The 20,286-nt window shown below is 38.9% G+C and overlaps 1 non-coding gene across 1 annotated transcript; it reads left to right on the plus strand.

The window, feature by feature from the left end:
• The first annotated feature begins 12,745 nt into the window (after nt 1–12,745).
• On the plus strand, nt 12,746–12,853 carry LOC112725573 (small nucleolar RNA R71). The gene has a single exon (XR_003164673.1). It is a non-coding gene; the product is annotated as a small nucleolar RNA R71 (small nucleolar RNA).
• Nucleotides 12,854–20,286: the final 7,433 nt, after the last annotated feature.

A 20,286-nucleotide genomic window follows, 5' to 3' on the forward strand; every position in this document is an offset into this window, starting at 1 on the left:
AGAAGAATTTTACTCCGCAGAAAAAGGCTGATCAGTTAGTGCCTGCCACAGACCCAGTCAAGTTTGCCAACCAACACTGCGAACTCAAGTATCCAGTTTTTGCAACTTCAAGGAACCTATATCTAGAAAAGACCTTCCGAATTCCAGCCGAATTACTAGAGTACACCACAGACCAAATCAAACAAAGAGGCTGGTACTTTCTGGAGAGGAACTTGACTGAGGTAAATGCATCCTGGGTCAGAGAATTTTACTACAACTACTTTAAGACGACCCTGGATGCCGTGCAGCTCAGAGGCAAACAAATTCTAGTTACTGAGGAGGCAATTGAAGACATCCTCCAACTCCAGCCTAAATCTGATCAGCCGGATGGTTACTAGAAGTCTGAAGAAGATATAAGGTTTATGAGATTTGATTGGGAAGTAGTGAAGCGCACTATAGCTATTGATCCTGCTGTCCCATGGGTTATGTGGAAGTCAACAGTGAACCCAAAAGGCATAAGAATTATCTACTTAAATGATGAGGCTCGGCTATGGCAGCAGATTCTGAGCAACTATGTGATGCCGAGCACTCACGAGACTGAGGTGTCAGCTGCCATGATTACTCTTATCTGGTGCATGATGTAGGGCAAGGACCTATACCTTCTCCGCTTTATCCGGTATTATATGGCCAGGATCCATGTCCGAGGCACTCTGCCCTTCCCCTACTTGATTACCCAGCTGGGCCGCCGAGCTGAGGTACCCTGGGAGCTTGCGGATGAAAAGCCACCAGCCGCAGATTGTAAGAAGATCATCCCACGTGGCAGGAAGTTCATGGCTCTGGGCTACATACCACTCTTTCTCCCTGCCTCCACTGATGCAGCTACATCTTCTGATGCCCCTTCAGCACCACCTGCACCACCTACACCTACAGCACCTTCACTTGCTCCCGAGCCTATTTACCACTTGGTGCACCGTCTTTTTGAGCGGCTAGACCAGATGGAGCGCCGCCACCAGCGGCAATATGAGAGGTCTGAGTGCCGCAACCAGCGGCGATATGAGCGGTCTGAGCGTCGCAGCAAGCGATGCTATGAGCATTTGAAGTTGATGATTCGATCGGGCCACGCTGACATCTCCTCCGAGCTTGACACACCATCAGAGACATCTGGAGAGGAGGATAATGAGCAGGAGGACGATGCATGAGCAGAGGCTGAGCAGGCAGGACCCGAGCAGGCTGCGCCACATCATGAGGAACCCCAGTAGATACAGCCAGCCGATCCACATATCCCTTTACAGATAGAGCCCTCGCTTCAGCAGGCAGATCCTCAGGCACCTATATAGACTGCAGCACCTCAGGCCACCATTGAGACACCAACAGAGCACCCTTCCGGAGATGCCACTTCTTCACACCCTACTTGATTGAGCATCGGGGACGATGCTATTATTTAAGTGTGGGGAGATCACCATCTCTGGCAAATTTTATTTTGGTGAACTACTTTCAGACTCTCTATCCTATTTTATTTCTTTTTCTGTATTTTTACTTTATTTTTATTTTATTTTATCTTATTCCCCCTTCAGTACTTGCACATTTTCTTTTACTGTATTTTCTGTCTATTCCTACTTTATTTCTACATTCTGCATTTTGCACTCTGTATTTATATATCTTAGATATTTAGCTTAATTAGCACTCTTAGCTTATTTAGTTGTGATATAGAAAATATAGATTATTTAGTTTAGTTTACCCTTTTAGCATATAATAATTTGGTTTAATTGAAAATAAAAGAGTAAACTAGAAATTTTAGTTTTTCAGAATCACAACAATCCACCCACCATATATATATATAGAGCAATAAATATTGGTAAATTGACAGCATTTTTCAAAGAAAATACTTATTTTTATAAGAGCCATTCAAAGATTCACATTGAGTTGAATGGAAACTCTTGATCTCTACTTGCATGATATACATAACTGATATATGGTTTTTGAGCCAAAGAACACACAACCCGTGAGTTTTTGAGCTTAATTGCATGGTTATATTTAACCATAGTTTTCATTCTTGTGTGTTTCGCCCTTCTTTTCTATGCTTACAATCTTTACTTTGTTTTAGTCTATATGTCCAATATAGAATGTATTTACATACTTGCATATGATTGAGGCCGTTACTTGTTTTAGCTCACTTATCCCAAATAAGCCTACCCTTTTATGTCACCCTTGTTAGCCCCCTTGAGCCTTTTAATCCCCTTCTGTTCTATAACCACATCACTAGCCTTAAGCAGAAAAACAAATTAAAAATTCCAAATTGAATCTTTGGTTAGCTTAAGATAGAGATTATGTATCAACTTAGTGTGGGAAAACTGTGGGAACTTGGGTTGATAGGAAGGTATTAACTCTATAAATCATTTGAAATTTGGGAGCATGCTCATGTGAAACCAAAATAATTAAAATACCATGTGCATTGATATGTTGTGTTTATGCTTCAAAAAAAATCCCTTTTTAATAAATAAATGAATAAGGGGACAAAATTACCCCAACAATGAGTTTAGTAAAGAAATCAATGCACATGGGGTAAAATAAAAAAGAATTTGATGCATGAGTATGTGATAAGAAAGTAAAAAAAAATTATGGGAAACTAAGAATAATCTTAATTGTATAGAGCATGTATATGTTAGGTGAGATCTTAGACTAATCAAGGATTCAATTTATAGCTCACTTAGCCTTATATATATGCCCTCACCTTTACCTTAGCCCCATTACAACCTTGAAAAAGACCTCATGATGTTTGCATGTGTACATTAGATATTTGTTGATTGGTTAGATGAAGAACAAGGTTTTAGAAAGCATGACTAGAGAAGACTAGAGTGATTAACCCCAAACACTGAGTAACTAGAGTGTATACACAAATCCAGTGAGGGTTTAATAGCTCATTCCCATATATCCATATTTAATCATTGATTGTCTTGCAAGTTTGTGAACTCCTTTAATTAACTCAACTCAATTGTGAATGTGTTTTAATATGATTTGGCCTTGGTTGTGTATATATGATTCCTTGAAAATATGAATCAATTTAACCACATATAAGCTTTATATATATAAGTGGATAATAATTAGAATTGCAGGATTCATTTAGGTAGCTTGCATTTAGAATAGATTGCATTGCATAAGATTCCACCATTCTACCTTCACTCTTTTCTCTTGGATTTAGCATGAGACATGCTAATGTTTAAGTGTGGGGAGGTTGATAAACCCCTATTTTATGATTCATCTTGTGCTCAATTGAGTATTTTTATCAATTCTTCACCCACTTATTCATATGAATTGCATGGTTTTACAACTCCTTCCTTATTATGTGATATATGTGAAAATATGTTTCCTATGCCTTAAAAATATTAATTTTAATTATCCGTTATTAATATTCGATATCGTGATCTGTGTGTTAAGTAATTTCAGGCTTCATAGGGCAGGAATAACTTAGAGGACAGAAAGGAAACATGCAAAAATGGAAGAAACGCACAAAATGGAGTTTTAAAGAAAATGGCAGCGACGCGCACGCATGGACGACGCGGACGCGCACTTGGCGCAGAGCACAAATGACGCGTACGCGTGACTGACGCGTACGCGTGGCAAGAAAAATCTCCAATGATGCGCACGCGTGACCCACACGCACACGTGACGGACGCCACGTGCAGAAAATTGCAGAAAATGCTCCCAGCGATTTCTAGGCCCTTTTTTGGCCCAAATCCAAGCTCAGAAACGTAGTATAGAGGCTGGAGAATGAGGGAATCAAGAAGAATCATTAATCATTTATTCAATAATACATAATTTTAGGTTTTTAGATGTAGTTTAGAGAGAGAGATGCTCTCCTCTCTCTTAGGTTTTAGAATTAGGATTTCTCTTAGAGTATGTTTACTTCTTCAAATTCCAGGTTCAATGTTCCTTTAATTTATGTTTCACTTCTACTTTTATTTATTTTATTACTTTAGTTTGTTTATTTTCCCAAATTGGTTTATGGATTCCTATGTTTAATTTGATTCAATACAATTCGAGATATTTCAGATTTATAATTGCTTTCTTCTATTTATTATATAAATAATTTAGATTTTTCCCTTTTGGCTTTGGTTGAGTAATTGGTGACACTTGAGTTATCAAACTCATCTGTTGATTGAAAATTGGAATTTACTGATTGATTTGGATCCCTCTAAAGCTAGTCTTTCCATAGGAGTTGACTAGGACTTGAGGAATCAAATTGATTAGTCCACTTGACTTTCCTTTATTTAGTAAGGGTTAACTAAGTGGGAGCAATAAACAATTTTCATCACCCTTGATAAGGATAACTAGGATGGGATTTCCAGTTTTCATACCTTGCCAAGAGTTTTTCTAATTAATAATTTATTTTCTTCCAATTAATCATTCTTTCATTCAAGAATTTTTATATAGAATAATATAAATCTCTTTTAATTTTCATTGCTTTAATTTACAATCATATGCTTATGCCCATTGCCCAAACTCTAAATTTCCCAGAAAACTCATAACCAATAATAAATACACCTCCCTGCAATTCCTTGAAAGACGACCCGAGGTTTAAATACTTCGGTTATAAATTTTATTGGGTTTTGTTACTTGTGACAACCAAACTTTTGTACGAAATAATTCTCTGTTGGTTTAGAAACTATACTTACAACGTGATTATTTTTATAAAAATTCTTTACTAGTAGAAATCCTGATCGTCAAGGACACACTTAAGTTTCATGCTTCTAGGACATAGAAGGATGAACTCTACGGCAATTGATCAGATGAATATGATGTTGAAAGTGGGCATCAAGACTTCACAAATTTATGCATCCTTTGTGCAGATAGCAGGGGCTGTGAAAATGTTCTATTTTTGAAGAGAGACATGTATAATCAAATTGACAAGCAATGGAGGATTATTGGTGGGGATGCAAATGTATGCCTTAAGTTGTTGCAATGTATGGAAGCAGAAAATCTAGGAATGTGTATTAGATACCTAACGGACAAGGAAGGTCGTCTGGTGGATTTGTTTTAGTCTAGCAAATGTAGTCAACTAGATTATGAAGCATTTGAGGATGTTTTAGCATTTGATGCCACATATCGCAAGAATAAGTACATATGTCCCTTGGTGGTTTTCTCGGGTGTTAATCATCACAATCAACCAATAGTGTTTTCTGCTACCCTTGTAGCAAATAAGACCGTGGAAACATATAAGTGGCTATTTCAGTAACTTTCAAAAGCCATGAAGGGCAAGGCCCCGGGATGTGTCATCACTGATGGTCACAAAGCCATGAAAAAAGGCAATTGAATAAGTTTCTCCGAAGTCGCATCATCGTCTGTGCGCATGACACTTATTCTAGAATGCAACCTCAAACATAAGCAATCTTGTGTTCACATATGAATTCAAGAAATGCATGTTATTTAACTATGAAGTTGTGGAGTTTGAAGAGCGATGGAACAATGTGGTTTCCGAGCTAGGCGTATAGGACAATCCTTGGGTGTGTGATCTTTATGCTAGAAGATGTATGTGGGAAACTGCACACATCCGTGGTCATTTATTTGGGGTCTTTCAAACCACCTCAAGGTGTGAGGGACTTCACTCTATGCTAGGCAAATTTGTGCATTTCTAGCACAACTTAAAAGACTTTGTTGAATAATTCTCTAGATGTATAAGTCAAATGAGGTCTCAGGAAGCATTGTTTGACTTACGATCGACTGTTGGTGAGATGGTACTACAGAGCCCTCTACGATTACTAGAAAGGTCTGCAGCAAGTGTTCTGACAAGAGAAATCTTTCTTCTTTTACGACAAATCCTTTCACGTGCTTACACGTTAAAGGTACGTCCGTGTACATTCACAGCATGTTCAAATATTTACACGTTGTCCCGGTCTGGAATTCGCCCCGAGAGTGGAGTGTTACACATTATCAGAATGGATCATTCTTCAAGTATTCGTGCATGAGGATAGAGACCCTCGAGATTCCTTGTGACCATATTATTTTAGTCTTAGTCCACCTTGATATCATTGAAATGCTTGCTAGTGTAGTGTTGGAGAGGTGATTGAAAGATGCCATTTCAAAAGTGAGGGCTTTCACAAAAAAGGGACCGTTTTGCTGGGATCCGATGGTTACCTGCCGTAACTGGATGTTGAACTATTTGTGCAGGGAGTTGTGTGTGCTTGCTTCTGCACGAGTGGATGATTTTGTTGACGTAACTGCGAAAGTGATAAATGAAATTTCGCACTTTAAAGGCAAGACACTATCTCCAACGGGGGAAGGAGTTGACCCTCGGTGTCTTCTACTCTCGAGGATTGCATAAGGGATCCTTAGGTTGTACATCATTGCAAGCAGCGTAAAGTTGGTATAGGTAGCCAGCCATAAGTCAAGGGTGTAAAGAGATGCGGAATTCGCCGTGCAGTTGGCTATAACCAGTTATCTTGTTCACAAAAGCAAACACAGGGGTAAGGTCAATTTTTTGGTGGTTCAGGCACCCAAAGGAGGGCGCAGAAGGTGGGTTATGAAGAGACTGATGACAATGAGTATGAAAATGTAATGGAAGAGGTTAGTGGAGATTAGTGTGTAGCTTTTGCCTGATAATTCATTAAAACTAACACTCTGTCGTTGATGTTGTGGCTTTGGTTCGTGTTACTTTGGCTTAGGTTGGTGAAGTAGATTGGATGAAAACTCATTGGAGCGGTCAGGATGCTAATGAGAAAGATGAAGATGACTCATGTGAGAAAGACCATTACCTGGATGTATCTTTGTCTAAGGCATAGGAGTTAAAGATTCATTTGTTGAAGCAATGTTGATTTAGCCTTGTTTAAGATGTGTTTTACTTTTCCATACTAAACTAATGAGTAAAGTGTAACGGGTGTTTCAATTGTGTTTTATTTTTATGGATTACATTAATGATTTAAATATGATGTGCATAATAGACCAGATAACCCAGTCACTAAGACTAATGAGTAAAGCATATTTGGTGTTTCAGTTGTGTTTTATTTTTGTGGACTAAAACTAATGATTTAAATGTGATGTGTACAATAGACCAGAAAACGCAAGTCACAAAAAGGTAGGCGAACATTTTGTTGCATCATAAATTCAAAGTTGAAATGCATAATTCAAAGCCATGACAAAGCACGGGATAGTTAGAGAGCATCCATATTCCCAATACCATTAATGTCCAAGGACACAGACAGATGGCAAGAAACCATAACAAAAGCATATATGGTGCACGAAATTGTGATCTCTGGTAATGGCTTCTTAGGCCAGATACTCTGATCTAGTTTTACAGTCTGTCACAACTTCGATACAACTAACCAGCAAGTGCACTGGGTCGTCCAAGTAATACCTTACGTGAGTAAGGGTCGAATCCCACGGAGATTGTTGGTATGAAGCAAGCTATGGTCACCTTGTAAATCTCAGTCAGGCAGATATAAAGTGATAATGGTGTTTTCGAATATTATATAATAAGATAGGGATAGAGGTACTTATGTAAATCATTGGTAGGAATTTCAGATAAGCGAATGGAGATGCTTTTCGTTCCTCTGAACCTCTGCTTTCCTGCTATCTTCATCCAATCAGTCTTACTCCTTTCCATGGCTGGCTTTATGCAAGGGCATTACCGTTGTCAGTGGCTACATCCCCTCCTCTCAGTGAATCATATGCTCACGCACCCTGTCACGGCACGGCTATTCATCTGTCGGTTCTCGATCATGCTGGAATAGGATTCACCCTCCTTTTGCGTCTGTCACTAACGCCCAACAATCGCGAGTTTGAAGCTCGTCACAGTCATTCAATCATTGAATCCTACTCAGAATACCACAGACAAGGTTTAGACCTTCCGGATTCTCTTGAATGCCGCCATCATTCTAGCGTACGCCACGAAGATTCTGGTTAGGAGATCTAAGAGATACTCATTCTATCTTAATTCATGTAGAACAGAAGTGTTTGTCAGGCACGCGTTCATAAGGGGGAAGGATGATGAGCGTCACACATAATCATCACCTTCATCACGTTCTTGGGTGCGAATGGATATCTTAGAAGCGAAATAAGAAGAATTGAATAGAAAACAGTAGTACTTTGCATTAATCTTTGAGGAACAGCAGAGCTCCACACCTTAATCTATGGAGTGTAGAAACTCTACCGTTGAAAATACATAAGTGAAGGTCCAGGCATGGCCGAGATGGCCAGCCCCCTAAACGAGATCACAGGATCAAAATACAATCCAGGATGCCAAATACAATAGTAAAAGGTCCTATTTATAATAAACTAGTCACTAGGGTTTACATGAGTAAGTAATTGATGTACAAATCCACTTCTGGGGCCCACTTGGTGTGTGCTTGGGCTTGGGCTTGAGTGTTACACGTGTAGAGGCCATTTGTGGAGTTGAACGCCAGTTTCTGTGCCAGTTTGGGCGTTCAACTCTGGTTTTGGATCCTTTTCTGGCGCTGGACGCCAGATTTGGGCAGAAGGCTGGCGTTGAACGCCAGTTTACGTCATCAATTCTTGGTCAAAGTATGGACTATTATATATTTCTGGAAAGCCCTGGATGTCTACTTTCCAACTCAATTGGAAGCGCGCTATTTCGAGTTCTGTAGCTCCAGAAAATCCACTTTGAGTGCAGGGAGGTCAGAATCCAACAGCATCAGCAGTCCTTTTTCAACCTCTGAATCTGATTTCTGCTCAAGTCCCTCAATTTCAGCCAGAAAATACCTGAAATCACAGAAAAACACACAAACTCATAGTAAAGTCCAGAAATATGAATTTAACATAAAAACTAATGAAAACATCCCTAAAAGTAACTAGATCCTACTAAAAACATACTAAAAACAACGTCAAAAAGCGTATAAATTATCCGCTCATCACAACACCAAACTTAAATTGTTGCTTGTCCCCAAGCAACTTAAAATCAAATAGGATAAAAAGAAGAGAATATACTACAAATTCCAAACTATCAATGAAACAGAGCTTCAATCATATGAGCGGGACTTATGGCTTTTTGCCTCTTGAATAGTTTTGGCATCTCACTTTATCCATTGAAGTTTAGAATGATTGGCATCTATAGGAACTTCAGATTTCGAATAGTGTTATTGACTCTCCTAGTTCAGTATGATGATTCTTGAACACAGCTTCTTTATGAGTCTTGGCCGTGGCCCTAAGCACTTTGTTTTCCAGTATTACCACCGGATACATAAATGCCACAGACACATAATTGGGTGAACCTTTTCAGATTGTGACTCAGCTTTGCTAAAGTCCCCAATTAGAGGTGTCCAGGGTTCTTAAGCACACTCTTCTTTTGCTTTGGACCTTGACTTTAACCGCTCAGTCTCAAGTTTTCACTTGACACCTACACGCCACAAGCACATGGTTAGGGACAGCTTGGTTTAGCCGCTTAGGCCAGGATTTTATTCCTTTAGGCCCTCCTATCCACTGATGCTCAAAGTCTTGGGATCCCTTTTTTATTTGCCCTTGCCTTTTGGTTTTAAGGGTTATTGGCTTTTTGCTCTTGCCTCTTGGTTTTAAGAGCTTTTGGCTTTTTCTGCTTGCTTTTTCTTTTTCTTTCTATAAATTTTTTTTTTCGCCTATATTTTTTTTTTCTATTTTTTTTTTCTGCAAGCTTTGTTCTTTGCTGCTTTTTCTTGCTTCAAGAATCATTTTTATGATTTTTCAGATTATCAAATAACATGTCTCCTAGTCATCATTCTTTCAAGAGCCAACATATTTAACATTCTTAAACAACAACTTCAAAAGACATATGCACTGTTCAAGCATACATTCAGAAAATAAGAAGCATTGTCACCACATCAATATAATTAAACTAAGTTCAAGGATAAATTCGAAACTCATGTACTTCTTGTTCTTTTGAATTAAAACATTTTTCATTTAAGAGAGGTGATGGATTCATAGGACATTCATAACTTTAAGACAAAGTTACTAACTACTAATGATCATGTAATGAAGACACAAACATAGATAAGCACATAACATAGAAAACAAAAAACAGAAAAAGTAAGAACAAGGAATGAGTCCAACTTAGTGATGTCCTTGAGCTCTTCTATGTCTCTTCCTTGTCTTTGCTGCTCCTCCTTCAGTGCTTTTAGATCTTCTCTGATTTTATGAAGGATGATGGAGTGCTCTTGATGTTCCACCCTTAGTTGCTTCCAATAATTGTGTGGAAGAAAATGTATCCCTTGAGGTATCTCAGGGATCTCTTGATTTGCAGTCAAATGTTCTACCACTAAGCTATAGACCCTTGATGGAAGCTTTTGTCTTCCCTTTCCTCCTTCTAGAGGTTTCTCTGGCCTTAGGTGCCATCAATGGTTATGGAAAAAACAAAAAAACTATGCTTTTACCACACCAAACTTAGAATGTTGCTCGCCCTCGAGCAAAAGAAGAAAGAATAGAAGAATAAGAAGAAGATATGGAGGAGATGGATGGGAGTGTGTATTCGGCCCTATGGGTGGGATTGGGTGGGAGAGAGATGTTGATGAATTTTGAAGGTAGTGGGTGTATGGATGTGAGTGGTAAATGGAAAACAGAAGGGATGATCATGAATGGAAAGAGAGATGATGAGGTAGGTGGGGATCCTGTGGGGTCCACAGATCCTGAGATGATCCTGTGGGGTCCACAGATCCTGAGGTGTCAAGGCATTTACATCCCTGCACCAATTTAGGCATGTAAAATGCCCTTGCACACAACTCTGGGCGTTCAGCGCCAGGTTGGTGCCCATTTTGGGCGTTCAACGCCCATTTGCTACCATTTCTGGCGTTGAACGCCAGAACCATGCTTGTTCTGGGCGTTCAGCGCCAGGATGCTCCCATTCTGGGCGTTCAGCGCCAGAACTATGCTCTGTTCTGGCGTTTGAACGCCAGACAGATGCTCCTCCAGGGTGTGATTTTTCTTCTGCTGTTTTTTATTCTGTTTTTGATTTTTTTATTTTTTTTTATTTTGTGACTCCACATGATCATGAACCTAAGAAAACATGAAAAACAATAAAAATAAGAATTAGATAAATATTGGGTTGCCTCCCAACAAGCGCTTCTTTAATGTCAATAGCTTGACAGTGGGCTCTCATGGAGCCTCACAGATGTGCAGAGCTTTGTTGAGACTCTCCAACACCAAACTTAGAGTTTGGATATGGGAGTTCAACACCAAACTTAGAGTTTGGTTGTGGCCTCCCAACACCAAACTTAGAGTTTGACTGTGGGGGCTCTGGTTGACTCTGCTTTGAGAGAAGCTTTTCCTGCTTCCTCTCCATGGTTGCAGAGGGAGATCCTTGAGTTTTGAATACAAGGGAGTTCTCATTCCATTGAAGGAATATTTCACCTCTGTCAACATCAATCACAGCTCTTGCTGTGGCCAGGAAAGGTCTTCCTAGGATGATGGATTCATCCTCTTCCTTTCCAGTATCCAGGACTATGAAATCAGTAGGTATGTAAAGGCCCTCAACCTTTACTAATACATCTTCTACTTGTCCATAAGCCTGTTTTCTTGAGCTGTCTGCCATCTCTAGTGAGATTTTAGCAGCTTGCACCCCATAGATTCCCAGTTTCTCTATTACAGAGAGGGGCATGAGGTTTATACCTGAACCAAGGTCACACAGAGCTTTAAAGATCATGGTGCCTATGGTGCAGGGTATTATGAACTTTCCAGGATCCTGTCTCTTCTGAGGCAATGTCAGTTGATCCAGATCACTTAGTTCATTGATGAACAAGGGAGGTTCAACTTTCCAAGCATCAATGCCAAATAATTTGGCATTCAGCTTCATGATTGCACCAAGAAACTTGGCAGTTTGCTCTTCAGTGACATCCTCATTCTCTTCAGAAGAGGAATACTCATCAGAGCTCATGAAGGGCATAAGGAGGTTCAATGGAATCTCTATGGTCTCTAGATGAGCCTCAGAGTCCTTTGATTCCCCAGAGGGAAGCTCCTTATTGATCACTGGACGTCCCAGGAGGTCTTCCTCCTTGGGATTCACGTCCTCTCCTTCCTTTTCAGGTTCGGCCATGGCGCTTATGTCAATGGCCTTGCACTCTCCTTTTGGGTTCTCTTCTGTATTGCTTGGGAGAGTACTAGGAGGGATATCAGTGATCCTTTTACTCAGCTGGCCCACTTGTGCTTCCAAATTTCTAATGGAAGACCTTGTTTCATTCATGAAACTTACAGTGGCCTTAGATAGATCAGAGACTAGATTTGCTAAATTAGAAGCATTTTGTTCAGAGTTCTCTGTCTGTTGCTGAGTGGATGATGGAAAAGGCTTGATATTGCTAAACCTGTTTCTTCCACCATTATTAAAGCCTTGTTGGGGCTTTTGATCCTTCCATGAGAAATTTGGATGATTTCTCCATGTTGAGTTATAGGTGTTTCCATAGGGTTCACCTAAGTAATTTACCTCTGCTATTGCAGGGTTCTCATGATCATAGGCTTCTTCTTCAGAAGATGCCTCTTGAGTACTGTTGGATGCAGCTTGCATTCCATGCAGACTCTGAGAAATCATATTGACTTGCTGAGTCAATATTTTATTCTGAGCCAATATGGCATTCAGAGTATCAACCTCAAGAACTCCCTTCTTCATAGGCGTCCCATTACTCACAGGATTCCTTTCAGAAGTGTACATGAACTGGTTATTAGCAACCATGTCAATGAGTTCTTGAGCTTCTGCAGGCGTTTTCTTTAGGTGAATGGATCCACCTGCAGAAGTGTCCAGTGACATCTTTGATAGCTCAGATAAACCATCATAGAATATATCCAGGATGGTTCATTCTGAAAGCATGTCAGAAGGACACTTTTTGGTCAACTGTTTGTATCTTTCCCAAGCTTCATAGAGAGATTCACCTTCTTTCTGTCTGAAGGTTTGAACATCAGCTCTAAGCTTGCTCAGCTTTTGAGGAGGAAAGTACTTGGCTAAGAAAGCCGTGACCAGCTTATCCCAAGAGTTCAGGCTGTCTTTAGGTTGAGAATCCAACCATAATCTAGCTCTGTCTCTTACAGCAAAAGGGAAAAGCATGAGCCTGTAGACTTCAGGATCTACTCCATTAGTCTTAACAGTATCACATATCTGCAAGAATTCAGTTAAGAACTGAAAAGGATCTTCAGATGGAAGTCCATGAAACTTGCAGTTCTGCTGCATCAGAGAAACTAATTGAGGTTTCAGCTCAAAGTTGTTTGCTCCAATGGCAGGAATGGAGATGCTTCTTCCATGTAAATTGGAATTAGGTGCAGTAAAGTCACCAAGCATCCTCCTTTCATTATTACTATTTTCGGCTGCCATCTCCTCTGCCTATTCGAAAATTTCTGAAAGGTTATCTCTGGATTGTTGTATTTTAGCTTCTCTTAATTTTCTCTTCAGAGTCCTTTCAGGTTCTGGATCTGCTTCCACAAGAATGTTCTCATCCTTGCTCCTGCTCATATACAAGGAAGAATGGACAGAAAAATAATAATAATAGAGATCCTTTTTTTTTTTGAATGAGGGAGAGATGTTAGTAGATGAATAAATAAAAAAAATAGAAGGAGATGAGAGAGAAGAGAATTTTCGAAAATAATTTTTGAAAAAGAGTTAGTGATTTTTGAAAATAGTTTTTGAAAAATGTTAGTAATTTTCGAAAATTAAGATTTAAAAATTAAAATAATTAATAAATTAAAAAGAAATTTTGAAAAAGGGGGAAGATATTTTCGAAAAATGAGAGAGAGAGAATTAGTTAGGTAGTTTTGAAAAAGTTAAGGAACAAACAAAAAGTTAGTTAGTTAGTTGAAACAAATTTTGAAAAGATAAGAAGTTAGGAAGTTAGAAAAGATATTTTGAGAAGATATTTTTTGAAAAAGATAAGATAAGTAGATATTTTTGAAAAGACATGATAGAAATTAGTTTTTGAAAAAGATTTGATTTTTAAAATCACAATTAATGACTTGATTCACAAGAAATCACAAGATATGATTCTAGAACTTAAAGTTTGAATCTTTCTTAACAAGTAAGTAACAAACTTGAAATTTTTGAATCAAAACATTAATTGATTAGTTATTTTCGAAAATTTTATATAAAAATAAGAAAAAGATTTTTGAAAAATATTTTTGAAATTTTCGAAAATAACTAAGAATTTTGAAAAAGATTTGATGTTTGAAAAAGATTTTGAAAAAGATAAGATTTTCAAATTGAAAATTTGATTTGACTCATAAGAAACAATTTGATTTTAAAAACTTTTGAAAAAGTCAACTCAAATTTTCGAATTTGATGAGAGAAAAAGGGAAAGATATTTTTTTTTAATTTTTGAAATTTTTATGAAAAACATGAAAATTATGCAATGCATGAAATTTTTAGATCAAAACAATGAATGCATGCAAGAATGCTATGAATGTCAAGATGAACACCAAGAACACCATGAATGTCAAGATGAACATCATAGACACAATTTTGAAAAAATTTTAATGCAAAGAAAACATGCAAGACACCAAACTTAGAATTCTTTAATGCTTACGCACTAAGAATTCAAGAATGCATATGATAAACATGAAAAGACACAAAACAAAAAATCATCAAGATCAAACAAGAAGACTTACCAAGAACAACTTGAAGATCATGAAGAACACTATGAATGCATGATATTTTCGAAAAAATGCAAGATGCATATGCAATTGACACCAAACTTATGATATGACTCAAGACTAAAAAAAGAGCACAAAAATATTTTTGATTTTTATGATTTTCTAAATTTTTTTGGATTTTTATTTTATATTTTTCGAAAATTTATATGAAAAAGAAAAAATAAGGATTCCAAAATTTTCAACATGAATTCCAGGAATCTTATGCTCTAAAGCTCCAATCAAAGGGTCAGGCATGGCTTAATAGCCAGCCAAGCTTTAGTATGTAACTCAGACATGACACGCCTGACATTCCTTACATTCAACAGCCAATTGGCTAAGAAATATAAAGAAGCTCTTCTCTTGAGTATAAGGATTGAGACATGGCTTTACAGCCAGCCAGGCTTCAACATGCTTCATGAAACACTAGAATTCATTCTTAAAAATTCTGAAGCCATAGAATAATTTATTTTTGAAAACATTTTTTTTTTCGAAAACAAAGGAGAAAATTTTGAAAGATTTTTGAAAAATTTTTGAAAATAAAACAAAAAGAAAATTACCTAATCTGAGCAACAAGATGAACCGTCAGTTGTCCAAACACAAACAATCCCCGGCAACGGCGCCAAAAACTTGGTGCACGAAATTGTGATCTCTGGTAATGGCTTCTTAGGCCAGATACTCTGATCTAGTTTTACAGTCTGTCACAACTTCGATACAACTAACCAGCAAGTGCACTGGGTCGTCCAAGTAATACCTTACGTGAGTAAGGGTCGAATCCCACGGAGATTGTTGGTATGAAGCAAGCTATGGTCACCTTGTAAATCTCAGTCAGGCAGATATAAAGTGATAATGGTGTTTTCGAATATTATATAATAAGATAGGGATAGAGGTACTTATGTAAATCATTGGTAGGAATTTCAGATAAGCGAATGGAGATGCTTTTCGTTCCTCTGAACCTCTGCTTTCCTGCTATCTTCATCCAATCAGTCTTACTCCTTTCCATGGCTGGCTTTATGCAAGGGCATCACCGTTGTCAGTGGCTACATCCCCTCCTCTCAGTGAATCATATGCTCACGCACCCTGTCACGGCACGGCTATTCATCTGTCGGTTCTCGATCATGCTGGAATAGGATTCACCCTCCTTTTGCGTCTGTCACTAACGCCCAACAATCGCGAGTTTGAAGCTCGTCACAGTCATTCAATCATTGAATCCTACTCAGAATACCACAGACAAGGTTTAGACCTTCCGGATTCTCTTGAATGCCGCCATCATTCTAGCGTACGCCACGAAGATTCTGGTTAGGAGATCTAAGAGATACTCATTCTAGCTTAATTCATGTAGAACAGAAGTGTTTGTCAGGCACGCGTTCATAAGGGGGAAGGATGATGAGCGTCACACATAATCATCACCTTCATCACGTTCTTGGGTGCGAATGGATATCTTAGAAGCGAAATAAGAAGAATTGAATAGAAAACAGTAGTACTTTGCATTAATCTTTGAGGAACAGCAGAGCTCCACACCTTAATCTATGGAGTGTAGAAACTCTACCGTTGAAAATACATAAGTGAAGGTCCAGGCATGGCCGAGATGGCCAGCCCCCTAAACGAGATCACAGGATCAAAATACAATCCAGGATGCCAAATACAATAGTAAAAGGTCCTATTTATAATAAACTAGTCACTAGGGTTTACATGAGTAAGTAATTGATGTACAAATCCACTTCTGGGGCCCACTTGGTGTGTGCTTGGGCTTGGGCTTGAGTGTTACACGTGTAGAGGCCATTTGTGGAGTTGAACGCCAGTTTCTGTGCCAGTTTGGGCGTTCAACTCTGGTTTTGGATCCTTTTCTGGCGCTGGACGCCAGATTTGGGCAGAAGGCTGGCGTTGAACGCCAGTTTACGTCGTCAATTCTTGGTCAAAGTATGGACTATTATATATTTCTGGAAAGCCCTGGATGTCTACTTTCCAACTCAATTGGAAGCGCGCTATTTCGAGTTCTGTAGCTCCAGAAAATCCACTTTGAGTGCAGGGAGGTCAGAATCCAACAGCATCAGCAGTCCTTTTTCAACCTCTGAATCTGATTTCTGCTCAAGTCCCTCAATTTCAGCCAGAAAATACCTGAAATCACAGAAAAACACACAAACTCATATTAAAGTCCAGAAATATGAATTTAACATAAAAACTAATGAAAACATCCCTAAAAGTAACTAGATCCTACTAAAAACATACTAAAAACAACGTCAAAAAGCGTATAAATTATCCGCTCATCACAACACCAAACTTAAATTGTTGCTTGTCCCCAAGCAACTTAAAATCAAATAGGATAAAAAGAAGAGAATATACTACAAATTCCAAACTATCAATGAAACAGAGCTTCAATCATATGAGCGGGACTTATGGCTTTTTGCCTCTTGAATAGTTTTGGCATCTCACTTTATCCATTGAAGTTTAGAATGATTGGCATCTATAGGAACTTCAGATTTCAAATAGTGTTATTGACTCTCCTAGTTCAGTATGATGATTCTTGAACACAGCTTCTTTATGAGTCTTGGCCGTGGCCCTAAGCACTTTGTTTTCCAGTATTACCACCGGATACATAAATGCCACAGACACATAATTGGGTGAACCTTTTCAGATTGTGACTCAGCTTTGCTAAAGTCCCCAATTAGAGGTGTCCAGGGTTCTTAAGCACACTCTTCTTTTGCTTTGGACCTTGACTTTAACCGCTCAGTCTCAAGTTTTCACTTGACACCTACACGCCACAAGCACATGGTTAGGGACAGCTTGGTTTAGCCGCTTAGGCCAGGATTTTATTCCTTTAGGCCCTCCTATCCACTGATGCTCAAAGTCTTGGGATCCCTTTTTTATTTGCCCTTGCCTTTTGGTTTTAAGGGTTATTGGCTTTTTGCTCTTGCCTCTTGGTTTTAAGAGCTTTTGGCTTTTTCTGCTTGCTTTTTCTTTTTCTTTCTATAAATTTTTTTTTTTCGCCTATATTTTTTTTTCTATTTTTTTTTCTGCAAGCTTTGTTCTTTGCTGCTTTTTCTTGCTTCAAGAATCATTTTTATGATTTTTCAGATTATCAAATAACATGTCTCCTAGTCATCATTCTTTCAAGAGCCAACATATTTAACATTCTTAAACAACAACTTCAAAAGACATATGCACTGTTCAAGCATACATTCAGAAAACAAGAAGCATTGTCACCACATCAATATAATTAAACTAAGTTCAAGGATAAATTCGAAACTCATGTACTTCTTGTTCTTTTGAATTAAAACATTTTTCATTTAAGAGAGGTGATGGATTCATAGGACATTCATAACTTTAAGACAAAGTTACTAACTACTAATGATCATGTAATGAAGACACAAACATAGATAAGCACATAACATAGAAAACGAAAAACAGAAAAAGTAAGAACAAGGAATGAGTCCACCTTAGTGATGTCCTTGAGCTCTTCTATGTCTCTTCCTTGTCTTTGCTGCTCCTCCTTCAGTGCTTTTAGATCTTCTCTGATTTTATGAAGGATGATGGAGTGCTCTTGATGTTCCACCCTTAGTTGCTTCCAATAATTGTGTGGAAGAAAATGTATCCCTTGAGGTATCTCAGGGATCTCTTGATTTGCAGTCAAATGTTCTACCACTGAGCTATAGACCCTTGATGGAAGCTTTTGTCTTCCCTTTCCTCCTTCTAGAGGTTTCTCTGGCCTTAGGTGCCATCAATGGTTATGGAAAAAACAAAAAAACTATGCTTTTACCACACCAAACTTAGAATGTTGCTCGCCCTCGAGCAAAAGAAGAAAGAATAGAAGAATAAGAAGAAGATATGGAGGAGATGGATGGGAGTGTGTATTCGGCCATATGGGTGGGATTGGGTGGGAGAGAGATGTTGATGAATTTTGAAGGTAGTGGGTGTATGGATGTGAGTGGTAAATGGAAAACAGAAGGGATGATCATGAATGGAAAGAGAGATGATGAGGTAGGTGGGGATCCTGTGGGGTCCACAGATCCTGAGATGATCCTGTGGGGTCCACAGATCCTGAGGTGTCAAGGCATTTACATCCCTGCACCAATTTAGGCATATAAAATGCCCTTGCACACAACTCTGGGCGTTCAGCGCCAGGTTGGTGCCCATTTTGGGCGTTCAACGCCCATTTGCTACCATTTCTGGCGTTGAACGCCAGAACCATGCTTGTTCTGGGCGTTCAGCGCCAGGATGCTCCCATTCTGGGCGTTCAGCGCCAGAACTATGCTCTGTTCTGGCGTTTGAACGCCAGACAGATGCTCCTCCAGCGACAGAACTATGCTCTGTTGGTTCTGAAAGACTTACCACCTTTTTTATGAATGACTTTTGCTTAACAGCTTCATCATCTCCCATCGATGCATCTAAGTAATACATCATGTCCTCCCTGAATGCAATGACCATGAGGTACCAATGTGCAGAGTCCTCTTTTATTGGGAGGCATGCTTGTGGGTAACAATGGGTGAGCATGAGGTAAGTGCATATTTTTCTAACGCATAATGCATGAAGCACAAGGAATAACAAAAGAAGTCAAGTATTTGCATAGTTAAGGGTTAAAGATGGCTTCATCCATGTTTTTGAATAGTCCGCCACCAGTTGCTTGATCGATTTTCCCTGACGAACATCTCTCTGTATGACGTGAATTTAGGTCAACATTTATAAACTAAGTACCATGAAAATACTTACATGCCAGGGGTCGATAACATAAAAAATAATGGAGGTAGACACCAAATGTTTGGCCTCTCCATGGCATCGTTATACTTAGTTAGCAGCATCGCAAACATGTGGAAGATATTATCCACTGGAAATGAGCCTACAGTGAGGCTCAAGGTGTCCTCCCTGGTGAGTACCAAATCACCAAATTTCATTAGCTCCTCCCTGCATTGAGACAGGTTTTTACGAGTCCATGCTAGGCTAATATGATATGCAAAGTTAAAGAACTTAAGGTGACATAACTTAAAAGTTGAAAAGAGCCTCACAGTAGGTTTTTTTGGAAGGATTGAACGCATAGCATGTGGCCCATCATTGTGGCTCTATCAAAGATTTTATAGTGGACAGATTCATGTGAAAAGTGTTGACATGTATCCCTAAATTTTTTATTCCGGTGGGGGGCTGTGGAGGAGAATTGTTCATGACACTACCAAATACCTTGACTATATTAATCCCGCCATTGTTGGGGACAGCGATATCACCAGGATAATTTCTTTTAATCCCATCCCCTTGGATGATACCAGTACCAATGGACAAACGGCTCTTTCCATGACCTCTAAGTGATCCATTTTTCAGGAAGTATTCGAGAAGGCTAACGGTTGCTTGGTAAAACATCATAGTTGGTCGTTCCAATTAGAGGTGGTGGACATGACTTTGCGAGTCCCATGTTCCCAGACAAAGTAACCGCGATAAGGACCGAAGAAAGGGAAGTCGAGGTGAACTGCAATCCTTTTGTGGTTCTCAAATTTGTAACTATTCCATGATTAACATCCAATGAAGCGATAGTCTTCCATGTGGTTCCATCGCTAATGCCTTGCGACGAACAATGGGGAGGCAAATGAAGAAGAATGTCCCTAAAGGTGCAAGGAATGTTTTTTTTTTTTGTTGAAGATATGTGTGGTTCTTGTTTTCTGATGATTTATTTGAGCCTTGGAAAAACTATTGTTGGTACCATCCAAATCCAACAAGGATACAAAAAATACTGTATATATAAAAAATACG

Source organism: Arachis hypogaea, chromosome 11 (genome assembly GCF_003086295.3).
Source record: "Arachis hypogaea cultivar Tifrunner chromosome 11, arahy.Tifrunner.gnm2.J5K5, whole genome shotgun sequence".
Classification (NCBI taxonomy): Eukaryota; Viridiplantae; Streptophyta; class Magnoliopsida; order Fabales; family Fabaceae; genus Arachis; species Arachis hypogaea.